Here is a 12,038-nt window from a genome sequence, read left to right as displayed (position 1 = left end):
AAACGAATCACATTGGATAGTAGACATGAATAAACTATCAAACCAAACAATGTGGTCAAGAGTATTGTATTAGAGAAAGACCGTATTGCATTTGTAATCCTAAACTGAATAGGTTCTCCACCTCTTCTGATTAGCTTGGGTAACCATGATATGCTGCTAGGTGTCACTCATGGTTTGTGGAAGCCCTAAACGTGTATAATCACTAAAGGGAGAATTGAAAGTAAGTTTCAATTCACAATCGGTTTGAAAGAGTTCTAATCGCCCACTACCTCGCTAAAAGGAACCTAATGGATCGTACACCGTGTAAGGTAAAGATTGAAGAAACAAATATAAACAACCTAGTTCCTATACCAAAAGCTCCAAGGTAGTCGAGAAGGATTTATAAACCGTCTCAGTTGAATGGTTTGAACTTTATGACTAAGTCATAGAGTTACACCTCTTAATTCGAAAGAAATAAGAATAAAAATCCTTATGACTACATTGAGTGTATATATATGATATATACTCAAGGAAATGGTAAAGTACCATTTAACCCGAAATAATGAAACCTTCATAAGCTAATTGGTAGCTTAAGGTGACTACAATCAAAGAGAATGGTTGACTTTGAAGGAACCATTTTTTACGTAGTCTTAGTTTCAATTAATTCGAAGATTGCTAGCTACAACTAAATGGTGATTCAATGTTTGGACATAATATAGGTTTCCGAAACCATTATTAAGATAGTCTTGATAATATATGTCTAAAACTATGAATCACAAGACATGTAAGTTGTAGAGATCCATCCATCATGGATCTTAGGAAGCTAGTGGGAGCTATAAGCGTCTTATGAGAGAAAGGTCAAATCGTTTGATTTCTCATAAAGATGTAAATGAATCTTTTGTTTACTAGGTTTACAAAAGATTAGTGGGAGTTAATCATATTCCTAAATTTATATATATATATATATATATATATAAATATATATGTGTGATATATATGAATGTATATATGATATATTAATTTTGGAAATGAAAAGAATATTTCTTCGTTAAAGTTATGACTTTAAACATTATATGAAGATAGAATGTATATGGGAGACATAGTCTATATACATGGGATGGAAATCTATATTGATAGATTTCAATATATAATTTGATTATATTAATCCCTAATAATAATTTGATTATTAATCCCTAATAATAGATTTCAATATATGGGAGTCCTTAAGTATTTAAGAAATACTAAGGGATAGATTCCTCAAAGAATGAGGAAGAATTAGAGTAACGTAATGGAAGCGTAAATGTATTAGATTATGAATCTAATCCATCATTGGATGTTTCTTCATTATGAATGAAGAGATAAACATATATCTCTTTATTATGACTAAAGAGATATTTGGATGGAAACATTAAAGTAATGACTTTTGTGTATTCCATTATGAATGCAAAATATATTGCCATATAGAAGTTTGCAACAATGATGTTTGGATGGGAAAGTTCATTTAGTGAACTCTCTATTCGGTTCCAACCAGAAAGTGTATCTAGTGTACTGACACTATGACACTAATGGGGCGATAGCTCAAGCCTGGGAATCAAGGTCTCATCAAGATCCGAACTCATATGAGAGACTGAACCACATGATTGAGAATCATGTATAATGGTGATGTCATTATTCTCAAGGTTGCTTCTATGGATAACATATAGATATCCATTGCCTAGGCCTACTACTCAGCCATTTATGAAATGACTACAGAAGAGGTATCATCACTGATGACCAAGCTGATTGGCTCTAGTGCAAGTGGGAGATTGTTGGAAATGTGCCCTAAAACCAATCATGTGATGATACTTTACGGACATTTCACATGTTAAACTAATCTGGTTTAATATAAAGGGCAAAGATTATTGTTTGAGCCGTCTCATATAAATGTTATAAGCTTAAACGATAAAGTCCAAGGAATATGTGATTGGAAGAATGTAATCTAATGAAGTTAGATTCATGAGACCATTCTTTCGTAGACACATCCTAAATGTTCCTGATCATAGGATTGCCAATTGGGCATTGACAGTCCGTCAAGATCTGTACGTGCTATGTCTTCTCTCAGGGAGAATGACTAGTCTCGAGTCATTGGTGTGTGTGACATCAAGACAAGTACGTAGGTGCTCAGTAGAGAATGAGTTCACTGAACGTGATCAACGAAGAGTTCTCATACTCATGTCACATGAGAACTCATGTTTGGGATAATGCAAATTAGTCCTTTGACCTGAGGCATCACAGTTGTCTTGTGGTTAAGTCCTTGATCTTTGATTATGTCAAAGTCACCCCATCGGGGTGTCCACGGCATCGTTGGGGTTAAGCCACTTAGTCATGGAGGCAAGTGAATGCGCAACAAGGGATATCTAACCTTCAAACCGTTTGAGGGAGAATACTCTATGATATGATTTAGAATCTCTGGCCAGAGGATGAATGAGATTTAGTAATGCGTTCCAAATCACATTCAAAGTAATCATATATGCACAAGATTCACATTGGATAGTAGACATGAATAAACTATCAAACCAAACAATGTGGTCAAGAGTATTGTATTACAGAAGGACCGTATTGCATTTGTAATCCTAAACTGAATAGGTTCTTAACCTCTTCTGATTAGCTTGGGTAACCATGACATACGGCTAGGTGTCACTCATGGTTTGTGGAAGCCTAAAAGTGTATTATCACTAAAGGGAGAATTGAAAGTAAGTTTCAATTCATAATCGATTTGAAAGAGTTTTGATCGCCCACTGCCTCGCTAAAAGGAACCTAATGTATCGTACACCGTATAAGGTGGAGATGGATGAAACAAACTAAATGAGTAAGAATAATTGAATAGTTTAATTATTTATGGCAAGGATTAATTAATATGTTAATTAATCAAATGAATAAGTTCGTTAAAGACCTCGGGATAGGTTTTGGACCTTAAGGCCCAATGGGCTTCGAACGTCAAGCCCATTGACTTAAGTTGTATGACAACTTAATGAATAATGATTCACTAAGACCCAAAAGCCCAAACAACCCCCCATGGCCGGCCATATAGAGAAAGGGTAGTGAACTTGCTTTAATTACAAGTTTGCCACTCAAATGAATAAAGGTATAAATATGACTTTATAGCCTTTTATTCATTAAGGGTTTGTTTTGGGGAAAATTGGTGAGAATTGTCTCTCCATTTCTCTCTAGAAAGGCCGGGCCACCATGGAAGTTGTAGCTAGCCATCTATTCTTCCATGGTCACTCATTTATCATCCATGCTCTCCTTGGTGTAGATCCATCCAAATCCATGGATCTAAGATGCAAGGAATGAAGGCCCTATCTCTTGGGTGATTAGCCTTTGTTTAAATACAAAGAGGAATCTACAAAGGTATACAATTTCAACTCACTTTGTTTTGAGTTGAGTTTTGGTTCACCAATCTACTAGGCTTTGAATTTCATGGTTAATATGTTGTTTTTAAGTGCATGCTAGCATGATTCCGCCTTTAATTGTTAATTGCATGCTTATTGATGTTGCTTAAAAGAACATGTTTTCACAAAATCTTCCTTCCTGAAGGCCCTCTCTTTGGGTAATTAGCCTTTGCTTATGCAAAGAGTAATCTACAAAGGTATAAATCTCAAATCACTTTGTTTTGAGTTGAGTCTTGGTTCACCAATCTACTAGGCTTTGAATTTCATGGGTAATGTTTTGTTTTTGAGTGCATGCTAGCATGATTCCGCCTTTAATTGTTAATTGCATGCTTATAGATGTTGCTCAAATGAACATGTTTTCACAAAATCATCCTTCACGTATTGCATTGTAATCCTAAACTGAATAGGTTCACCTCTTCTGATTAGCTTGGGTAACCATGACATACTGCTAGGTGTCACTCATGGTTTGTGGAAGCCCTAAACATGTATAATCACTAAAGGGAGAATTGAAAGTAAGTTTCAATTCACAATCGATTTGAAAGAGTTCTAATCGCCCACTGCCTCGCTAAAAGGAACCTAATGGATCGTACACCGTGTAAGGTAAAGATTGAAGAAACAATGGAGATGAGTAAGAATAATTAAATTGTTTAATTATTTATGGCAAGGATTAATTAATATGTTAATTAATCAAACGAATAAAGTTCGTTAAAAGACCTAGGGTTAGTTTTGGGCCTTAAGGCCCAATGGGCTTCGAACGTCAAGCCCTATGACTTAAGTTGTATGACAACTTAATGACTAAATATTCACAAAGGCCCAAACAACCCAATAACACCCTATGGCCGGCCATATTGATAATGGAGTGGGTTTTGGACTTATTACAAGTTTGCCACTCCAATGAAGGTAGGTATAAATATGACTTTATAGCCTTTTCTTCATTAGGGTTTCTTTTGGGAGAAAAGATGAGAACAAAAGCTCTCTTTGCTCTCTAAGAGGCCGGCCACCCTAGAGGAACATAGCTAGCAATCTTACTTCCTCTAGGTCACTCATTTCTTCATCAATCCTTCCTTAGTGTGGAGACTTAGAGGTTCTCAACTTTGAGAACTTGGAGAAACCAATTCTTCCATCCAAATCCATGGAGCTAAGAAGCAAGGAATGAAGGCCCTATCTCTTGGGTGATTATCCCTTGCTTATGCAAAGAGGAATCAACAAAGGTATAAATTTCTCAACTCACTTTGTTTTGAGTTGAGTCTTGGTTCACCTAACTACTAGGCTTTGAATTTCATGGGTAATGTTTTGATTTGAGTGCATACTAGCATGTTTCCGCCTTTAATTGTTAATTGCATGCTATATAGATGTTGCTCAAATGAACATGTTTTTCACAAAATTTCCTTCAGAAGGGGTATTTGCAAGAAATGTCTTGCAAGTGTCAAGAACACACCTTTCGAAGGTGTTGTAAATTGTTCTTGAATAGTTCAAAATAGTTGGTTCTTCTACTTGAATACTTGATTCAGTATTAGTAACTATGTTTTACAATCGTTATAAAAGTGTGGCTAATAAGAAGTAGAAGATTAATGAGAGAAGAGAAAGTACTTCACATTCGGAACGTGAATCAAATTTAGATCTCTGCGAAAGCAGGTAGAACTTACTTCCTCATATGAACTACCAAAGAAATGGAAAAACAAAGATTGTCTTTACATTCCAATTGAATAAAGGAACTTAATTCCATATGATAAATGGATAAATGTTTTGTTTGACAAAACATTGTGCTTTATTAATGAATGATTAGATTATTGTAATCTAATTGATTATCTTTATAGTAGAGATGATATGGTAGTGTTAACTGTTTAGAATATAACGATGCTTAAAACCCAAAAGTTTGCAAGGTAGTGACTAATCCCAACTAAGTTGTGATACCGCTAAAACATAAATTACGAGTTGGTCATAGATGGATGCTTTGGATCATTAGATCCAGATCCAATGCCTTCTTGTTAAAATTGTATAGAGGCAAAATGATTGAATCTTTATTCTTTTGGAAAGGAAGAAAGAAACACAAAGTTGTTGAGGTTAAATCACTTAGATGTTAGTGGCACTTGTCCACAACATAATACTACTCATGTTGTATGACATTCACCGAAGATCGCTCTCGGTTGGACTATCGTTTATTTTGAATAAACACAAGTTTGAATACTTCGCAAAAGGTTTCAAAGAATTCAAGAGTGTAAGTTGATGAGTAAGACGTCTAAAGTATTGACCTCATTAGATTTGATCCAAGGAAAGGTAACACTTTAGAACAGTTTCCTTGAAAGATATCAAGGAAAGAAGCATCATAAGATAATGGATTTCTCCATTAGGAGAAGAACGAACTTGAATAAGATTTAGTTTGTTGGATGTTATCAATTACCCATATATACGATATATACTTCTAAGACAATATGATTGTCAATTAGGAGATCTTCCAAAATTTTCATGACTCCATAGGATGTAGTTGGAAAGAATGATAAGTCTTAATCGTGTTAAGATTTGGGGTTGTGTGCTAATAAGCAATATTTGTTTGAGAATTATCTTGTGGATATCTTTAAATTAACCTTTGGATATCACTTCTAAAAAGCAACTAACAAATGTTGTTTTGTTGGGTAGTTCATTGTAATCCTACAATATGATTTGCCTAAGCACAAATGAACGAGAGCTAGAACTCAAAGAATGGGTTCTTTAAGAGACAAGATGAGAATCAACAAATATAACAACCTAGCTCCAAGGTAGTCGAGAAGGATTTATAAACTGTCTCAGTTGAATGGTTTGAACTTTATGACTATGTCATAGAGTTACACCTCTTAATTCGAAAGAAATAAGAATGAAAATCCTAATGACTACATTGAGTGTATATACAACAAATACTAAAGGAAATGGTAAAGTACCATTTGACCCGAAATAATGAAACCTTCATAGCTAATTGGTAGCTTAAGGTGACTACAATCAAAGAGAATGGTTGACTTGGAAGAAACCATCTTTGACAGTCTTGGTTTCAATTAATTTAAAGATTGCTAGCTACAACTAAATGGTGATTCAATGTTTGGACATAATATGGGTTTCCGAAACCATTATTAAGATAGTTTTGATAATATATGTCTGAAACTATGAATCACAAGACATGTAAGTTATAGAGATCCATCCATCATGAATCTTAGCAAGCTAGTGGGAGCTATAAGCGTCTTATGAGAGAAAGATTAAATCGTTTGATTTCTCATAAAGATGTAAATGAATCTTTTGTTTACTAGGTTTACAAAAGATTAGTTGGAGTTAATCATGTTCCTAAATTTGAATATATATATATATATATATATATATATATATATATACTTCTTCGTTAAAGTTATGACTTTAAACATTCTATAACGATAGAATGTATATGGGAGACATAGTCTATAAACATGGGATGGAAATTTTAATGATAGATTTCAGGATATAATTGGATTATATCAAGCCCTAATGATAGACAAAAGATGCTAGGAAGTTTCTCATATGATGATAAAGTTCAATCAGAAGGACAACTCTAGTGAGATTTGGAAGTTGCTCTTCTCAAAGGGAACGTACCCTTTTGACTCCTAAAGAAACATAATGCATAAATAGAATCCTTGATGCATATGCAGAAAGGTGATTTACGTATTTCATATTGTATGAAAAACATTGATATGAGTTGTACCTAGAACGATACAAGACGATATCAGTGCAAGCCCAGGATCAGAACCATGGCAACTATCAAGTGAATCCTTAAGTATTTAAGAAATACTAAAGAATATATTTCTCAAAGAATGAGGAAGAATTAGAGTAACGTAATGGAAGCGTAAATGTATTAGATTATGAATCTAATCCATCATTGGATGTTTCTTCATTATGAATGAAGAGATAATCATATATCTTTTTATTATGACTAAAGAGATATTTGGATGGAAACATTAGAAGTAATGACCTTAGTGTGTTCCATTGTGAATGCAAAATATATTGCCATATAGAAGCTTACAACAATGTTGTTTGGATGGGAAAGTTCATTTATGAACACTCTATTCGGTTCCAACCAGAAAGTGTCTCCAGTGTACCGACACTATGACACTAATGAGGCAATAGCTCAAGCCAGGGAATCAAGGACTCATCAAGATCCGAACTCAAATGAGAGACTAAATCACATGATTAATAATCATGTATAATGGTGACGTCGTTATCCTCAAGGTTGCTTCTATGGTTAACATATATATATCCATTGTCTAGGCCTACTACTCAGCCATATTTGAAATGATTACAGAAGAGGTATCATCACTGATGACCAAGCTGATTGGCTCTAGTGCAAGTGGGAGATTGTTGGAAATGTGCCCTAAAGCCAATCATATGATGATACTTTATGGACATTTCCCATGTTAAACTAATATTGTTTAATATAAAGGGCAAAGATTATTGTTTGAGCCGTCTCATATAATGTTATACGCTTAAACGATAAGTCCAAGGAATATGTAATTGGGAGAATGCGATCTTAAGAAGTTAGATTCATGAGACCATTCTCTTTCGTATACGTATCCTAAACGTTACTGATCATAGGATTGCCAATTGGGCGTTGACAGTCCGTTAAGATCAGTACGTGCTATGTCTTCTCTTAGGGAGAGTGACTGGTCTCGAATCATTGGTGTGGATAACACTAAGACAAGCATGTAGGTGCTTAATAGAGAATGAGTCCACTGAACACGATCAACAAGGAGTTCTCATACTCATGTCACATGAGAACTCATGGTTGGGATAATGCAAAGTAATCCTTTAACCTGAGGCATCATAGTTGTCTTGTGGTTAGGTCCTTGATCTTTGACTATGTCAAGGTCACTCTGTCAGAGGGTGTCCACGACATAGTTGGGGTTAAGCCACTTAACCATGGAGGCAAGTGAATGTGCAACAAGGGATCTCTAACCTTTAAACCGTTTGAGGGAGAATACTCTATGATATGATTAAGAATCTCTGGCCAGAGTATGAATGAGATTTAGGAAATCGTTCCAAATCACATTCAAGGTAATCATATAAGTAAGAGAATCATATTGGATAGTAGACATGAATAAACTATCAAACCAAACAATGTGGTCAAGAGTATTGTATTAGAGAAAGACCGTATTGCATTGTAATCCTAAATTGAATAGGTTCTCCACCTTTTCTGATTAGCTTGGGTAACTATGACATACTGCTAGGTGTCACTCATTGTTTGTCGAAGCCCTAAACGTGTATAATCACTAAAGGGAGATTTGAAAGTAAGTTTCAATTCACAATCGATTTGGAAGAGTTCTAATCGCCCACTGCCTCGCTATAAGGAACCTAATGGATCGTACACCGTGTAAGGTAGAGATTGAAGAAACAACGGAGATGAGTAAGGATAATTAAATGGTTTAATTATTTATGGCAAGGATTAATTAATATGTTAATTAATCAAATGAATAAAGTTTGTTAAAGACCTCGAGTTAGTTTTGGGCCTCAAAGCCCAATGGGCTTCGAACGTTAAGCCCATTGACTTAAGTTGTACGACAACTTAATGACTAATAATTCAAAAAGGCCCAAACAACCCAATAAAACCCTATGGCCGGCCATATTGATAAAGGAGTGAGTTTTGGGCTTATTACAAGTTTGCCACTCCATTGAAGGTAGGTATAAATATGACTTTATAGCCTTTTCTTCATTAGGGTTTCTTTTGGAGAAAAGATGAGAACACAAGCTCCCTTTTCTCTCTAAGAGACCGGCCACACTAAGGGATTTTAGCTAGCAATCTTACTTCCTCTAGGTCACTTGATGCGTAAAATAACTAAACACATAAATTAAACCCTCTTGTTGACAATTGTAGTATATGTATAAGTAGGGATCGTTCTTAAACCGGGGATTTGGAGGGATTGCTAAACACTCTAAACTGACTCAAATAGATAAAACTAAGCTTTAAAACACTTAACTAGACTCAAAAGGCTCAAAACAAACTCAAAAGACTCAAAACAAGCTAAAAACACTCAAAACTGCCTAAAAACACAAACTGGGCTTTTTGAGCTCTAAACACAATTTGGACGAAACTTGGGTTTCTATAGGCTCAAAACACTTAAAAACATAATCTAAGACAAGTTCTAACTAATATGACTCAAAGAAATAAGGTGGGGTTAATTTTGGACGAAAATAAGTAAATCAAGACGAAAACAATTTAAACAGATTCTTAGATAAATTTAGGTGAATTGATGAGTGATGGGTTAACTAGGGAGTTCTTCTCCACACATGACACACTTGCATTCAAATTGATTTCCAATTGCTTCTCTCAATAAGTCATGAAACTCAATACTCCAGGTTAACTGTGACAGCACTTTTTTAACCTTCAAGTCCTCCTTAAGTTAATGAATTGGATGGGAAAGCACATACAACAATTCAAAGCATTCTCTAAAAGTCCCCTACGTGAAAAGCACAATAAAGGTACAATCAAAGATCATTAAGTTTTATGAAAACTATAAGCATTGACAAGGCAATTGTAACTATGAAAAGCATGAAACTTTTGCCAAGAATTCACTTAACACGATCATTTATAAGTGACCTCCACTACTTGCAAATATAAGTTTGTAACTATTAGGTGAAACTCCCTTATATTTTAGCTTCAAATCCTTGCAGAAAACTAAGTGTGCACTCTTAATAAACATAAAAGAATAAGTTATCAATCAAATGGTTAAGCAAATTGAATTCACAACTTATGAAATAACAACTAAAGGTAATCAATTCATAATGCAAGTATAATCATGGTATTGAATAGCCCCCTAGCCAAGAAGGGCTTAGTTCCTCATAAACGCAAAACAAAGATACATAAATTTAGACATTGAAAACAAATAATGAAAACACCTAGAAACGCTCCAACAATCCAACGTCTTGAATGGCAAGCACGTCCAAGGGTCTCTTTCCTTCTTCTTTGCTGCGGCACAAGGGATGGTTGAAGGTTTTTGTGGTGATTTGTGGTGGTGGATGGATATAGGTTGGTTATGGTGAAGGGTGGAGTGCTTAGAATTGTCAGAAAGGAGTTTGATTTATAGGTGAAGGAAGGGCTACGAATTTATTAGATTTGGAATCAGAAATCAATGGGAAATAGGCAAGAAAGGTGCAGAAATTTAAAGAGAATAGGAAAGGAAATTCGGAAAAGAGTGTAGGACAGATTTAGGAATGTGTTTTGAGGCACAAAATAGGTAAGAATCCTCTCCCCTTGTGCAGCAAGAATTGAAACAAATGGGAATGTAATTTTGGGTCAGAAATAGGTAAGAAAGAATCAGAAATTAAAGAGAAATAGGTAACAAAGATGTGGCACAATATAGGAAAGGTACTTAAGGTCGGAAATTAAAAGGGAAAGAGGATGTATGGTGCGGCAAGGGACAAGGGAGAAAGGGAAAGGTGTTTTTGGTTCAGAAATTAGGGAAACATGGCAAGGGAAATTGTTGCACAAGAGGAGACAAGAAGGAAACACAAAGGGGACAAGGCGCCACCTTTGTAGGAGGTGCTGAAATTGTGTCTTCTAAGTTTCCAAACTGACTTCTAATATCCTTTAGGCCTTCAATTTCGTCAATCAATATTACTCCAAGCATAAGCTATTCAATTTATGCCCAAAACTGCTCCAAAAGGCTCCAAAATGCATCTTTTTGCATACTTTATCCTTAGAACCTGAAATTGCACGAAAATAGCTTAAAATACTAAAATTACTAAGTACTAGCAACGTAAATGCAAGGAAACAAGCTAATTAAGTCGCATAAATATGCTCCTATCATCACTCATCTCTTCTTCAAGTCCTACCTTGGTGTGGAGACTTAGAGGTTCTCAACTTTGGGAACTTGGAGAATCCTTTCAACCATCCTCAGCCTAGAAATCGATGGAGCTAAGAAGCAAGGAATGAAGGCCCTCTCCTTGGGTGATTAGCCTTTGCTTATGCAAAGAGGAATCAACAAAGGTATAAAATTTCTCAACTCACTTTGTTCTTGAGTTGAGTCTTGGTTCACATAACTACTAGGCTTTGAATTTCATGGGTAATGTTTTGTTTTGAGTGCATACAAGCATGATTCCGCCTTTAATTGTTAATTGCATGCCATAGATGTTGCTCAGATGAACATGCTTTTCACAAAATTTCCTTGATTAGCAGAGGTAATGTCACAAGGGAAGAAGAAAGATCTTCGAATTCGGGAATCTTATGGCATGCTTATGCAGGGAAGCTAGATGTATGTGCCAAATATTGCAGAATTAAAGAAAGATATTATGGATGAGGCGCACATATCGGCTTATGCAATGCATCCTGGGAGTACTAAGATGTATCACACTATTTAACCTTTCTACTATTGTCCTGGCATGAAAAGAGTTCCAGCCACTTCTTATTCGATGTGCGATTTGTTGGCAAGTTTAAGCTGAGAGGAAGAAGCCTTTTGGATCGATCCAGCCACTTCTTATTCCCCAGTGGAAATGGGAAAATACTACTATGGATTTCATGTGCAAGCTTCCTCGTACGCGAAATGGTTACGATGGCATCTGGGTGATAGTGGATCGGCTTACTAAATCAGCACACTTTATACCAGTTCGAGAGAACTATTCTATAAGCTGATTAGTTGAGTT

Source organism: Malus sylvestris, chromosome 6 (genome assembly GCF_916048215.2).
Source record: "Malus sylvestris chromosome 6, drMalSylv7.2, whole genome shotgun sequence".
Classification (NCBI taxonomy): domain Eukaryota; kingdom Viridiplantae; phylum Streptophyta; class Magnoliopsida; order Rosales; family Rosaceae; genus Malus; species Malus sylvestris.
Note: the sequence above shows the minus strand (reverse complement) of the source record.